This window comes from Pipistrellus kuhlii, unplaced genomic scaffold, assembly GCF_014108245.1.
Source record: "Pipistrellus kuhlii isolate mPipKuh1 unplaced genomic scaffold, mPipKuh1.p scaffold_m20_p_9, whole genome shotgun sequence".
NCBI classification, from domain to species: domain Eukaryota; kingdom Metazoa; phylum Chordata; class Mammalia; order Chiroptera; family Vespertilionidae; genus Pipistrellus; species Pipistrellus kuhlii.
Genome location: NW_023425595.1, coordinates 25584999 through 25600204, shown reverse-complemented (window position 1 = coordinate 25600204; position 15206 = coordinate 25584999). Strand labels below are relative to the sequence as shown.

The 15206-nt window shown below is 37.5% G+C and overlaps 1 protein-coding gene across 1 annotated transcript in view; it reads right to left on the bottom strand.

Annotated features, from left to right (window-relative positions):
- LOC118712599 (elongin BC and Polycomb repressive complex 2-associated protein-like) overlaps positions 1 to 15206 on the bottom strand; it is a 71029-nt gene that overhangs the window by 1044 nt on the left and 54779 nt on the right. The window lies entirely within an intron of this gene.

Here is a 15206-nt window from a genome sequence, read left to right as displayed (position 1 = left end):
TAAAATAAGCCACAACCACCATCAAGACAAGAAGGTACACAATCTTGTTCCATATCCTGCATTTCCATCTCTTTCCTACCTCCATATGTCCCCTCCTTAATTTCAAAGCTAATATAGTGAGATTCTATTACATTCAACTACAGAACCCTGGCTAACACAGAAGCATAGGGAGGTCCACATGTGAAAGGAGGAGCAGAAGGACAAAAATAAACATATCCTGGAAAACTTTAAAAAAGTGAAATTATGCTTAGCAGATTTTAAAACTTCTTTAAAATAAGGTTTCATGTGGTCTTGGTACATGAATTCACAGACTGACCAATAAAACAAAATAAGAAATGAGCCTTTAGTATATGATAAAGGTGACATCTAAATGGGGAAAGGTAAGCTATTCAGAGACAGTAATGGGCAGTTAATAGCATCTTGGAAAAAAACCATACACAGTTGATTCTCATTAGCAGTAGTTGAATTCTATAAAGATGCTGCAAACATTGACTTGGTGAGGACTAAGTCATTTTTACAAAGGAGAAATACAGGGTTAGGTTTCTGTATGTCTCTGGTCACATTATCAACAACTGACCAACACATACCTTGTTTTATGTATGTTTCTGTGTAAAGACACCTTAACATACATGGTTGATTCATGGCTGACAGCACTGTAACCCACACCTGAACAAAGCTTATCTAACATATTTTCTCCAAAAACACATCATAGCTTTCTTGTTCTGGAGAACATTAGACAGCATCTTAGCACCATACTTCGGGGTCATTTTAAACAGTGAAATCACCAACAAACTGCATGGAAATGAAAGAAAAAAAATGTGGTACTAAATAAGCCATGGAAAGAACACTTGTTTACTGTACGATAGCCGAAGCAAGAAGGCAGAACATCACCTGCTCAACCCCAGCTAGGAACAGGCATGTGTCAGGCAACTTAAATTTTCATCACTCCTACATGTCTGCAAGTGACAGCAAAGACTCTGCAAGTATTGATTTGGGATTACAGATAAATTTAGCAAGTGGGTGAACTGCAAATACAGAATCTGTAGATAATGAGAGAGACTGTAGTTAGATCCATATCTCATATTATAAACTAAGATAAATCCCCAAAGGACCAAATCTTGAAATGTAAAGTACAATAATCACCAAATAGCGAACCAAATAGAGGGCATTTTTCTTTATAACCTTGGAATGAGAAAGATCTTTCTAATTGAAACACAAACTTGAAAAGCCACAAGTAAAGATTGTTAAATGTAACTGCAGTAAAAACACAAAACAGAGACCTACTGCAAGACAAAAAAAAAAGAACTACTATACCCAAAGTAAAATTTAACTTATTAAATAATCAGAATAGCAAAAGATAAATGACAAATCAGGAAAATGTTTGCAATTCATAGGAAAGCAGAAGGCTAACCTTCTCACATTATAAAAGGTCCTAGACACAGACAAGAAAAACTAAACTCCAATAAGAAAAATAAAAAGAATATGAAAAATTAAAAATTTATAAACAACTCATAAAACATGAAAAGATGCTTAACTTCATTTATAATAAAAGCAATGTACATTAAAGCTATACTTAGCTATTATTTCTCACTTATCAGACTAGCAAAAATACAAAGGACTCTGGAATGGTGTGATGTTACTGCTTTAAGGGAACATGTATTTTCACATTTATATTAGGAGTTCTAACTGCTACAACCTGTATAGAGAACATACTGCCAATCATTTTCAGAACTCAAATGGATATAATCTTTGACCCAGGAATTTTCTCTAGGAATTCATCCTATAGCTAGGCGCATGCATAATGACTGTGATGTGCAGGATGGACAGGATTATTTGTTGCAACGTTGGCATAAGCCAAAGATAAGAATGTCAATAACATAAGGGTAAAATATATTATGGTCATTAATACAGGTATAGTAATGGAAACTGCCACTATAGAAACACATGGAAAAGCTCGTTATGGGTTACACAAAAAGATCACCAAGGTATATTGTTAAGTGAAGAGCAAGATGCAGAAAAATATTTTTTGCCCCTGGTGTGAAAGAGGAAAAGGAAAAAAATAATTGTGTGCATTGGCTTTCAGTTGCATAAAAGTTTAATGAAAGAATTACTAAGAAACTAATAATAGTGGTTACCAATTGTGGGAACTGAGCAAATATAGGAATAAAGTGAGAAGGAGATTGTTTTAGGATTCCTTATGTTTGACCCTTGGGAATGTATTTCATATTGAGAAAAAGAAATATAAAATTTTACTTAAAATGGAAACTGGAATGATGTGTGGGTCCTAAGAAAATACATAGAAGAGACCAGCACTTAAAAAGCACTTCTTGAGTATAGATAGGTGTAACAGACTTGCTTGAAGTGGTAAGGCTTTGCTGAATCTTATTGCAGCCGAAGGACCAATTGATTTAAAATATTTTTTTCTCTATATATAGAGAAATTACTTTTTAAAATTTGGTATATTTGGAATCAGGAGTAATTTAGAATACTCCTGAATCAGTAGTATATTTAGAATAAGGAGTAATTAAGTGGAGTTTCATTACCCATTTGGCACTTCTTTTTCTGTTGACTTCAATTTTGGTAAGGAAACAGGTTTGCTGCAAAATTGTGTCATAGCCTATGAGAAGTGCTGACAAGACCTTTATCTGGATAAAGGTCATTCTGAAAATAAACATTTTCAAGTGAGAAAAAAAAAAAGGAAGCTGGAGTAGCTGAATTGTAAGATTAAGGCACATTATCTTTTTATTAAGACAAATACAGAAAGACAATTAGAAGCTTCAGGGGGAAAAAAACACACAAAACTACAAAATAAAGTCCTGGTTCAAACTGGAAGCAAACTAAGATTCACCATGATTTCTGTCAAGGTATTCTGTATGCAAAGTGAATCCATTTAACCTCAATGCTTAGGACAGAGTTAGTGAGAACCCATCTATTCTGTGGGTCCCAGATTCTAGAGCAGTCAATTCACGTCAGTGGGTGCCAATTTAAATTCAGCCAACCTGTATTTCCCTTGATGAAATTAAGATAAAAGATGATTAAAAGAGAAGTTATCATGACTAGAAAAACTATTTGTCTAATCATCATCATGTCTTTTTGTAAAATTATTAAATTAACTACTAAAATGAAAACTAAATCTAACTTAATTTTTTTTCTTTAAAACTCACACACTTCTCTATCTAACATATAATAATCTAAAAATCCAATCATACTTTGGTTATTTTACCAGTTCCACCAGACTGTGGGAAGACAAGGATGATTCAAAAAGTCAAAGCAATACCAGCACTATAACTTTCTTTATGAAAAGCTCCCTGGCCAACACCAATATTGTTTAGCTTCTCTTTGCAGTCAGACTGGGATAAGAGAAGAGTTGAGTGCCAGAGAATTTCATCTTATTTTCTCTTGACTCCTCCTGGAGTTCCAAGAGTTGCCATCAGGTTCACTCTGCTCCACCCAGACAGCCTCTGGGAGTTCCCTAAGTACAGCGGGAGCCTTCGTTTGTAGGACATTGATGTGATCATGGCATTTCATCATGAAGTAGACTTGGAGCAGGGCTCGGCAAACTATAACTCATGGACCAAATATGGCCCACTGCCCTTTTTGTAAATAAAATTTAATTGGAATACTGCACACCCACTCATTTATGTATTGTTTATAGCTGCTTTCCTGCTATAACAGTAGAGCTTAGTAGTTGCAGCAAGAGAACATACGACCCACAAAGCCAAAAATATTTACTGTTTAGCTCTTTACAGAAATATTTTGCAAAACCCTGCTCAAGGGTGCCCAGGCCTAGCATCCACCTGATTCCCACTGACAAAAGCAGACAGGCATGAGAGCACATACAGCCTGAATCACCACTAAAAATCTTGCTTTGGAGATGTAGACATAGATAAAATTACCAACATCATCATATCTTACCTAATGATAGACAAACATGTAAATTGACCACACCAGCCAATCAGGAGGGAATATGCAAATTAGGAGGACAAAGATGGTGGCCACCCAGCTGCTCCAGGCTCAGAGTGGCTGGGTGATGCCTGCTATGAGAGGGAGGGCGGGAAGTGAGGGGATCTACAGGAATGGCACTCAAGCCCGCAGCGAAGAGAAAGACAGCAGACTCTGGCTGGAGTCTGCAGCAAAGACAAAGATGGTAGGCTCCGGCCAGAGTAAAAGCCTGGGTCATGGATGCTGGAGGAAAACCAGTGCTAGAAGCCAAGGAATGGAAGGCCTATTGCACAAATCTCTTCATGCAATGGGCCTCTAGTACAAGTATATTTGTGTATGTGTATGTATTTGTGTAACACATACATATATGTATATGTGTATGTATGTATAGTAGTATTCTCTTAATACAAAACAACAGTAAGATTAGGAACAAGAAGTTCATTCAAAAAGACTATAATAATCTTAGCCTTACTCTTCTCACAAGAATCCAATGTGTCCTATCTACACACTGAGTGAAGCAGCAGGGTTTAATGGAAGGCGTAGACAATTAAAATCAGCTCTCTCACACTCTGGTTCCTGAACTCCACTTTCCTTCCCTGGACCATGGGGATACTGTTTCCTTTCTTAAAGGGAGGATCACGGAGACACCACATGCAAAGTGCCCTACAATAGTCAGCACCCAATAAATGGTGGTTATTAGTTTTACTGTCCCTATCCTCATCTGCCTGGATCCCATTCTTATTTTTCATTCTCCAGTCCCATTACCCAACCACCATTTCCTTTAATTACTGGCAATATCTTTATTAATACCCTTTCTCTTATCTGTATTTAGGTATTTACTTACTTATTTTATTTTTTATTGATTTTAGAGAAGAAGGGGGAGAGAGAGAGAGATAGAAACATCAATGATGAGAGAAAATTATTGATTGGCTGCCTCCTGCCTGCTCCCCACTAGGGATCAAACCTGCAACTCGGCCATGTGCTCTGACCAGGAATCAACTGTGACCTCCTGGTTCATAGGTCAACACTTAACCACTGAACCACACTGGGCAGGCTTATTTTTTAACTTCAAATTATTGAAGCTTCACTAAGTTGCCCCTAACTAGTAATCAAAAAGAAAAATCCTTAAAGTTAACATGATTAGAAATAAATCCTAGTAATGAGGAGGAAACTGAAAATCAGAACAATCAATATGGGAACTGACTTTGAAGATCCCAGCAGGAAGGAAGAGGTACTGGTTTCAGTAATCTAGGGACTTGGATTTCAGCAACCATGTGCCTTGTTCTGAATTGTTTTTGTCATACTAATATGACGGGTGAGCCTGGCTGGCATGGCTTAGTGGTTGAGCATCGACCTATAAACTAGGAGGTCACAGTTCAATTCCCAGTCAGGGCACATGCCCGAGTTGCGGGCTCCATCCTAGTGTGGGGCATGCAGAATGCAGACAATGAAATTCTCTCATCATTAATATTTTTTTATATATTTTTATTGATTTTTTTCCAGAGAGGGAGAGGGATAGAGAGTTAGAAACATTGATGAGAGAGGAACATCGATCAACTGCCTCCTGCACACCTCCTACTGGGGATATGCCCGCAACCAAGGTACATGCCCTTGACCGGAATCGAAGCCGGGACCTTTCAGTCCACAGGCCGACGCTCTATCCACTGAGCCAAACCGGTTTCAGCAGAGTTTTCTCTTATTATATAAATCCTTGTAAAGGTAACTGACTAAATGAAAGCAATAATTAGTTAATGTAAGGGTTTTTTTTGTTTGTTTTGTTTTGTTTTAACATATGTACAAGTAAAGCATATTACGGTAGTACAAAGTTTTGGTGGGAAGTAATGGAAGCATACTATTGAAAAGTTCTTATACTACATACAAAGTGGTAGAATATCACTTGAAAGTAGAATGTAATAAGTTAAAGGTACATATTATAAATTCTAACATAGGAGATAAAATGAAATCACAACATATATTCAATTAATCTGAAAGAATTTACAAATAGAGAGAATAGGAAACAAGGAATAGATGAGACAAATAGGAAACATGCCCTTGACTGGACTCAAACCTGGGACTCTTCAGTCTGCAAGCCAATGCTGAATCCACTGAGCCAAACCAGGTAGGGGCTTCACGTAAGGTTGTTGTTTTGTTTTTTTTTTATTTTTATTTTATTCAGAGTTATTAGCTGTAATCTGTGGAAAATATAGGCTGTAGTGGACTTATTCCATCGTGACTAGCACTGGAAGTCACAAATAGATTTTAAAAATATAAATAAACAAGTTTTTCCCAGCTGACATGGCTCAGTGGTTGAGGGTCAACCTATGAACTAAAAGGTCACAATTCGATTCCCTGTCAGGGTACATGCCTGGGTTGAGGGCTCAATCCATAGTAGGGGGTGTGCAGGAGGCAGCCGATCAATGATTCTCTCTCATCATTGATGTTTCTCTCTCTGTCTCTTTGTCTCTCTGTCTCTCTCTCTTTCTCTCTTCCTTCCTCTCTAAAATGAATAAAAATACATTTAAAAAAATAAGTTTGTAAGGCAGGCGAAGGTTTATCTTAGAGATTCAAGGAAAGTATAATATTGGTACAAAAGATTGATCAGCAAAATCACTATATAAAGAAATCAAAGGAGAAAAACTGTATCATCATTCAGCTTCTATCATATGTCAAGATGTTCAAGACTATAAAAATATTAAGAGGCTTAGCTGAGAGAGCCATCTTGATTATTCTTAAGTCTCTGAATACTAGTTGTATAAGATCAGCATTTCATTTGTCCCTCTTAATTACATAAACCAGTATATTTCTCTTTTTTCCTTCAGCTAGTTTGAGTTGGAATGCTGTCACTTTCAATACCTATGAACTAATCCAAGCATCAACAGAAAAACTATTTAAAAAAAAAAAGATTATTCAATAAGTTAATCACATACAAAATAAATATTTTTAAAGTCAGTAGAGAACCTCCCTACATTGCTGGTGAGAATATAAAATAGTGTAGCCCCTTTGGAAAAACAATTTGGCAGTTCCTCAAAAAGTTAAACACAAAATTACCATACAACCCAGCAATTCCACCCCTACCTATCTACCGAAGAGAAATAAAACCATATGTCCACAAAGACTTAAAGTGAATATTTATAGTAGCAGTATTCATAATAGTCCCAAATTGAAACAATCTAAATGTCCATCACTGGTGAATGGATAGATCATAGATGAACTTTGAAAAACATTATGTTAAATGAAAGAAAGAGATGATATAGTGTATGATTCATTTATGTAAATTGTCCGGAAAATGTATAGAGAAAGAAGGTAGAATAGTGAATACCTGGGGCTGGGAATGGGAACTGGATTAACTATAAATAGGTATGTGAGATCTTATTAGATGAGGAAATATAAACCAAAATTAATTTATGATGTTAGTTGCACTACTCAGTAATATTACTCAAAATTATTGAAATGCACATTTGAATGGGCGAATTCTATGACACTGTAAAATTTACTTTAATAAAACTGCTAAAAATTAAAATAAAACTAGTAGAATTCTGATGTATAAAAAATAATTAAGTAAAATATATGGTAGAAGAAAGCATCCCATTCACTACTATACAAAAGTATAAATTATCTAGGAATAATGGCACAATAAATGTTTGGAACTTGTTGGAAGCCACAAAATTTTACTAAGAACATTAGAAATTTAATGAATAGAGATATCTTGTTTTTTTTTAAAGTAAATTTCACCATCATAATTTTTCCCTAATGTAAGCCATAAATTTAAGTGTATTCACAATAAAAATCTCACAGGAATTTTTTTTAGAAGAAGGAACTTAAAAAAATGATTCTTAACTTCATCTGAAATTATAAACATGTAAAAATAGCCAGGAAAGTCCTTATTTAAAAAAAAAAAAAAAAGAACAAGAAATGGGAACATGTCCTACAATACATTATTATCAAAGTTACCATTCTTAAAAAAGAAGAGTAGAATTTATAAATCTATTAATAAAGCAGAAAAAAGTTAGTAACTTAGCAAATAAATATAAAAATTTAATATATTATAAATCAAATGTCAAAGCAAAGAAAGGATGGAATATTCAATACATGGTGCTTGGACTGGTGTCAAGTCATTTGGAAAAGCATGAAGTGTGATTCTGACCTCACTTCAGATGCCAAAATAAAATCCAGATGGATGCTATTTTTATAATAGCTGAGTAGAGGAGACTTTTCTAAGCATTTCACAAAGATTACTGTCTATAAAGGAAAAGATGATACATTGGATTGCATTTTAGCTAATGGTATTTGAGAGCTCACTCTGTACCAGGCACTTTTCTAAGCATTTTACACTTAGTAATATAGTTAAACCTCACAACCACCCTATGATGTAGGTACTAGTAGCAGCCACCCCGTAAACTGACCTATTTTATGCAAGTCCTCAGAGTCTTTCAGCATCACCTGTCTCCTGGGCTCTTAGCCATCTGCTCAGCTTCACCCACCACCTCAGCCAAGGGCTTTTTGCAGACACTTCTACTTCTGCTGCCTGAGGCTGGGCAGACACTTACTGGAAGTCTATGGTTCCTCCCACAATCTGCAGACTCAGATGAAATGCCCTTCCATAGGGTTTGAGATCCAGCTGCCTAAAACTGTCCCAAAGTCAGATAATGCAATTCAGAAGTGAGGGAAAGTTAACACCCCATGGGGCAAACAATATTGACCCTCAAGAAAAGACACGAAGTTGGAGGATAACATCGCTCACCCTATTCCTCCCTATTGACTGTTCTAAGATCCACATTGTCATTTGGACTATGTGCAGGCATCTTACCTGGTTGAGTGACTCACCTGCTGAGCCACTGGATATGTCATGGGACAGTGGGAGAGGTAGTAAGATGCTAGCTTGCATTGCTTCTCATACTTCCCTGCCTCATTTTCCACTTCATTCATTTTTGCTACCCTCTCATAGTACTTAGTCTTTTCCCTGTTTCTGTTTATTAGGGAATCTAGAGCAAAATGTTCCTTTTTTCTCCTGAGAAAACTCACAGAGGGGTAAAACAACTTGCCAAAGATTGTCCAGTTGCTGGAGGCAAAGACCAACAAGTATCTAGTTAACATATAAATGGGAGAACTCTGTCAGAAGGCTGATGGACTTTGATATTCAGCAAGGGCTCCACATGTGCCCCCTTCCCCCCCCGCCCTGTGCCTTCTAAATTTATATTTCTTCTCTAGTATATCTGTTTGTGCATCATCTCCTTCTCCAGATCCCGAATCCTCACAGCAAAAGGTTGTGGCATCCAGCTAGTTATTCATGAAGCTTGGCTTTGAACACAAGGTAATTCATTAATCTTATACAGTATAACTACAAAACAATAAACAACAAAAAACGAACAAATGTCATCCTTACTATTGTTAAACTATGGAACAGTATATGAGAATATGGAATAAGAGAAGATTGCCTACCATTACATCTCTATTCAGAATCATAATAAAAATCCTAAATATGCAATATGGCAAGCAAAAGAAAAAGCAAAATAAAAAAAAAGAATTTGTATTATTGTATCTGTAGAAAAAAATTTAATATAAAATTATTAGAATTATTACTGAATACAAAGATAATACACAAACCTCAATTATACCTATAATAATAAAAGCATAATATGCTAATTAGACCAGATGTCCTTCTGGACAACCTTCTGGATGAAGCCGGAGCTGCAAGGGCCAAGGCAGCTGCCACAGCAGGAGGCTGAGGCAGAGGAGGTGGCGGTGGCAGTGGCAGTGGCAGCAGCTTGGGGCCAAGGCAGAGGCAGCTGCTGACACAGCAGGGACTGAGCCCCTTGCACAAATTCCAAGCATCAAGCCTCTAGTTTATTTATAAATATGTATAATTTATATGTATTATATAAATACTTAAATATAATAAATTTATATTTTATATATTTACATATAAATTCATATATTGCAACAAAACATAAATATTGCTTTAATAGCATAAGAAATACCTAGGGATAAATCTTACAGCAAATGTGCAAGACAAACCAGAAACCATAAAACATATTGAGAGAAATTAATAAGGACTACTCCATAATGGAAATACATATCATACCAATGAACTGTAAGACTCAATCCTATATAATAAAGAGCTAATATGCGAATGGCCATCACACCCTCATGCCATAATGGCTCAAACACTTAACACTGGTAAGAGAGGAATAGGGACCAGTCAGGCACAAATGAGCTCGTGAGAGAGAAATGGGGACTAGTCAGGCACAGATGAGCTCATGAGAGAGGAATGGGGACCAGCTAGGCTGCAGCTCAGGAGAGGGACAAGCCACCCGCCCTACAGTCTTGGGTGCCAGTTCCTGTGGACTGGGCAAAGCCACGGTCCCCTGTGGCTACAGCTGGCCTGTGTAAAGCTGGCCCAGGTCTTGGATGACTGGAGACAGAGGGAGAGAAGCCTGGATCCTGAGTGTCTGTGACGAGCTGGAGGACGGAATCCTGTGTCCTGGGTGTGGGGTGAGGCAGAGGTGGTAAGGGGTGATCAGGCCAGCAATGGAGCAGTTAGGGGTAATCAGGCAGGTAAGTAGAGGTAGTTAGGAACCAACAGGCAGGCAGAGGTGGTTAGGGGCGATCAGATGGGCAGGCAGGCAAGCAGGTAGGAGCCAGCGGGAGTATTTTGAGAGACAGTCAGACATCCCCCGAGGGGTCCTGGGTTGGAAAGGGTGCAGGCTAGGCTAAGGGATTCCCCGCTCCATGCATGATTTTCGTGCACCAGGCCTCTAGTATTATAATAATGTCATTCCATTTTGGGGGGGGGGGGGCGCCTGGGGGATGGGGGAGAAGAGAAAAATCAATGTGTGAGAAACATTGATTGGTTGTCTCTTGCACATGCCCTGACCAGGTCCGGGGATAGAGCCTGCAACTAAGGTACATCCCTTTGACTGAATCAGACCTGGGACCCTTCAGTTCACAGGCTAACACTCTATTCACTGAGCCAAACCAACCAGTGCATATACTGTCATTTCTTTTTAAATTATCTATAGCTTCAAGTCAATCTTAAAGTTCCAGCATTTTTTGTTTGTTTGTTTGGGAGGTGTGTGTGTGTGTGTGTGTGTGTGTGTGTGTGTGTGAGAGAGAGAGAGAGAGAGAGAGAGAGAGAGAGAGAGAGAGAGAGAGAGAAAGAGAGAAAAAGAGAGAGTTAAATATATGTAAAGGGTCAAGAATAACCAAATCCTGGTAGAAGAACAAATGGAGAACTTGCTCTAACAGATGTTAAGCTACAGGAAATTCAATATAGTGTTGACACAAAGGTTGACAAATAATGGAAGAGAATAGAACCCAATATCAAACTCACGCATAAGGAAATAGACCATAAATAAAAAATATACTATTGGACCCTTCACACTATGCCTCAAATTAGATAATTCTAAGTAGATTAAAGGTGAAATGAGAAAGATAAAACTATAGAAATAACCATAGATAAAAAGGTAGATAAATTTGGCTTCATTAAAACTTCAGTTAATCAAAGGAACCATAAAGGAGGGAGGGGGGAGGAACAAGCCACAAAGCAGGAAAACCTATTTGTGACATGTATAACTGGGCAAAGTTACACTACTTAGAATACTATATTTTTTGTTTAGAAAGCACACAGTTTTACACATTTTACCATCATGGATATTTGGGTGCATATCATTATCAATGACAAGTTATAATTTAACTAATACTGTTCTTTTGACTGAATGTAACAAAATAGTAGTGCATTTTTAAATCAATAGCATCTTAGAACAGGAGTGGATATCATGGGCCCTAGTCCTGGGCCAGGCAGGCAATCATCTCACCTGACTGAGGTGAACTCTCCCCTTCCTGTGACTTTTGGGTCAGATGCACTCATTAGTTCTTTTGTCAGAGCTGCTCTATCACTATCCCATCTCTATCTATTGCACTGTTCCCAGAACTCTATCATTTCTACCAGAGTGATAGTACAAGGTTGTCTTTATCAACAGTACAACTAGAAGAAGTTACTTCTTAGACTTTGGCAAATGAACTTCTCTTCAGTTTTCAGTGTTAGTCTTTTTTTTTTTTTTTTTTTTTTTTGCATACTTTCATGGATATTTTAATGGGAGAATACCAGATAATATATCGGGCCCTGCTAACCTGCTACCATAACAACAACAATAAAGGCTGGCATTTGTTGAGTGTTTATTATGCACCAGGCAACAACAACACTTTATTATAGGTGTTGGAGGCAGCCTTCCTTCCTCTGGCTTCCTGTTTTCATGTGGAAGGATCGCCTCTTGCTCACCCCCTCTTTCTCTCTGGACTCATTTCGTTGGTTGGTTGGGAAGAAGAAACTAGATGTATGTGGCTCTGTCATAGCTAGAACCACTCCTTGATTTTGGACTGGCTTGCTGAGTCTCACAGTAAACATAGTGGAGCAGATCTGCCCCCGGAGAGAGGCTTGTGGTTTCTATTTCTGCCTGTGCCCAGTGAGAACGTTAACGTGGGGGTACAAAAATAGGAAGCCATCATTTCCAAGTATTTATGTTTTCTAATACAGTTTTAATAGTAAAGTGACATTTCGATAGCCATCTATCTAATTTCTGTCCTTTCAATTAGTTCAACATGAAGTTGAAAAATTATTTGTAGATCCTTCACAATCCCCAAAGTAGGTATTAATATTATGAGTATCTCCAGTTTAATGGGAGGCAACAACTTACTCAAGTTCTGTCTAGCTCTAGAACAACAAAAACTTCACCATGATGCCAAGCTAACCCCTGCAACTCCACTGCTCCTCACAAAAGACCTTCACAAAATCTCATCACACCTGTAAGTCTCAGTGATGGCACCATCTGAGGAAAACCCACCCTGTCCTTCCAGACTTTTCTGTGGAGCCATTCCCAATTCTGAACAGAGCTGGTGAGTCCATCCTCTGTGCTCTCTGTACAACCTTATGTTGGTGAGTGAAGATTCATTCCGTTTCTGATTTATTCATCCATTCATCTCTCTAACCTTAGTATCTAGCCTGAGTAGGTGGCAGTTCAATTTTTGTTAAATTATACTCATGGAAACAGATTAACATGTAACACATTCTCCAATGCAACCATTGTAAGCACGAGGTCTACACGGATTCCAGGATGGATTTAATTGCACTCTAGTATTATTTATGCTATAGGTCTTCCCTTTGTCCCATTTTGTTTGGGGGGAGGTTATTCTTGTATTCTTTTTGTTTGTTTGTTTGTTTGTTTGTTTAAGTTCCTTCTTTTCTTGCCCTTAGAAGTAGTGCTGGGAGGCAGAAAATTGGGGGTATATATGATGTCCATTAGCATTGCTTTATTGCATCTGGTTTAATCTCATCCTGAATTGCTATAAGCAACCGAAATAATTACAAAATTAACATACCAGGATATAAATAAAGCACCTATTGTGAGCCACATGATTTACACACATTAACCATCATAAGAACCCCTGTGAGGTAAGTATTATTTTTGCAAATGAGAAAACCAAGACTATGCAAAATGAAGCTGTTAGCCCACTGCCCACACCAGTAAGTGGCAGAGTAGAAATGGAACCGGGGCTGCTGACTCCAGAGTGGGGTCTCTTTCCTTTATTCAGAGCCTTCTGGAATATATAGCAGCTGTTGTGACAATTAGAAAAGATAATGGGTGGGAAAGTGCTTGGAAAACTCCATGGAGAACTAAGCATGCAAGAGATTATGAAGACTCGTTGAGAGCTTTGGCAAGGGCACTGTGATAATGGCCCTGGGGAGGGGGCAAAAATTGATCTGGCTGGAGTTTAGGGGCATTTCCTGTTATGTAATTGCTCTGAATGCAGTATTTCTGAAACAGTGGAGAAGCAGACCCTCCTTTCTCTGTGAAACAGTTCTCATCTCTGGGAACAAAGACAGAAGAGGCAAGTTTGGTTTAAACCAGCTATTTTCTTTCAAGACAAAGGAAACGGTGGGGGGAGGAGTGGCAACGTTGTCCACTTGCTCTCGGGTTCTAGGCATTGATTGATTCCGGACCCTACTCAGAGTGAGAGCAGTAACGTACAACACATGCTAAACGTTTTTCCACTTAAAATGCATTTCAAAAATACAATAGGTCTGCATGTTTATTCTGAAATACAACACAACAGAACGCACAGATTGTTACATATGTTCTGAATGTTTCACCAGACTCCAGAGGCAGAGAAAGGCCTTTGTTCTCTCCTTCACCCAACAAACATTTATCGAATGATTTCTATATGTCAGGCATTATGCTAGCCACTGAAGAACAAGACAGGGTCCCTGTTGTCAAAAAACTAAGACTGGATTAGGAGTGACAGACCTATAAACATTTTTAAACATTACGATACAACATAAGTGCAATAATAGGAATACATGCAAGATTTTAAAAAATTGAATAATATGAATGCATGGTATCATAGGGTGCTAGACATAACAGGATGATTATTACATAAGTTATATAAATGTTTAGTCATTATATTGTACACCTGAAACTGATATAATATTGTATGTCAACTGTAATTGAAAAAAATTATATTTTTAAAATATATTTTTATTGCTTTTTTAGAGATGGAAGGAGAGAGAAAAACATTGATCAGTTGCCTCCTGTAGGCACCTCAAGAGGGACTGAATCTGCAACCTGGGCATGTGTCCTGACTAGGAATCAAACTGGTGACCTTTGGGTGCATGGGACAACACTCAATCAACTGAGCCACACCAGCCAAGGCTAAAAATTATTTTTTTTAAAATTGAATGAGAGCAATTCTCTCCACCAGTGGGCACTCCTTCTAAGAAGAGATTATGATGTCTGAGCTGACTTTTGATGACCAAATAAAAATATTAAGCCTAATCCCTACTGTGTGCACTGTTCTTCACTCTCCATCTATAACTGCTGCTTAGAAATACACAAAAAATATTAGTTGTTATTTAAATAACTATTTATTAAGTACCTAATATATATAGAACACTGTTAATATTTATACAGGATGCAAAAAAAATAAGACATGTTTCTATCAACCAAATATATCAAAACAGATTATATATTATAATAGGCCAACTGTAAACTCTGAATCAACAAGAAAAGAATGGTGGTCAATGACCTAGGCTCCCACTTTAAGGAGCTAGAAAAAGGAAATTAATTTAAACCTAAGGTATTTGGTAGAAAAATAGTAAAACCAAGAGCAGCAAACAATAAAATGAAAGCAGAGAAATAGTAGAAAAAAACAATGTAAGTAACAACTATTGATATGGTCAATAGAATGAAAAAAAACTCAAATTAGACATT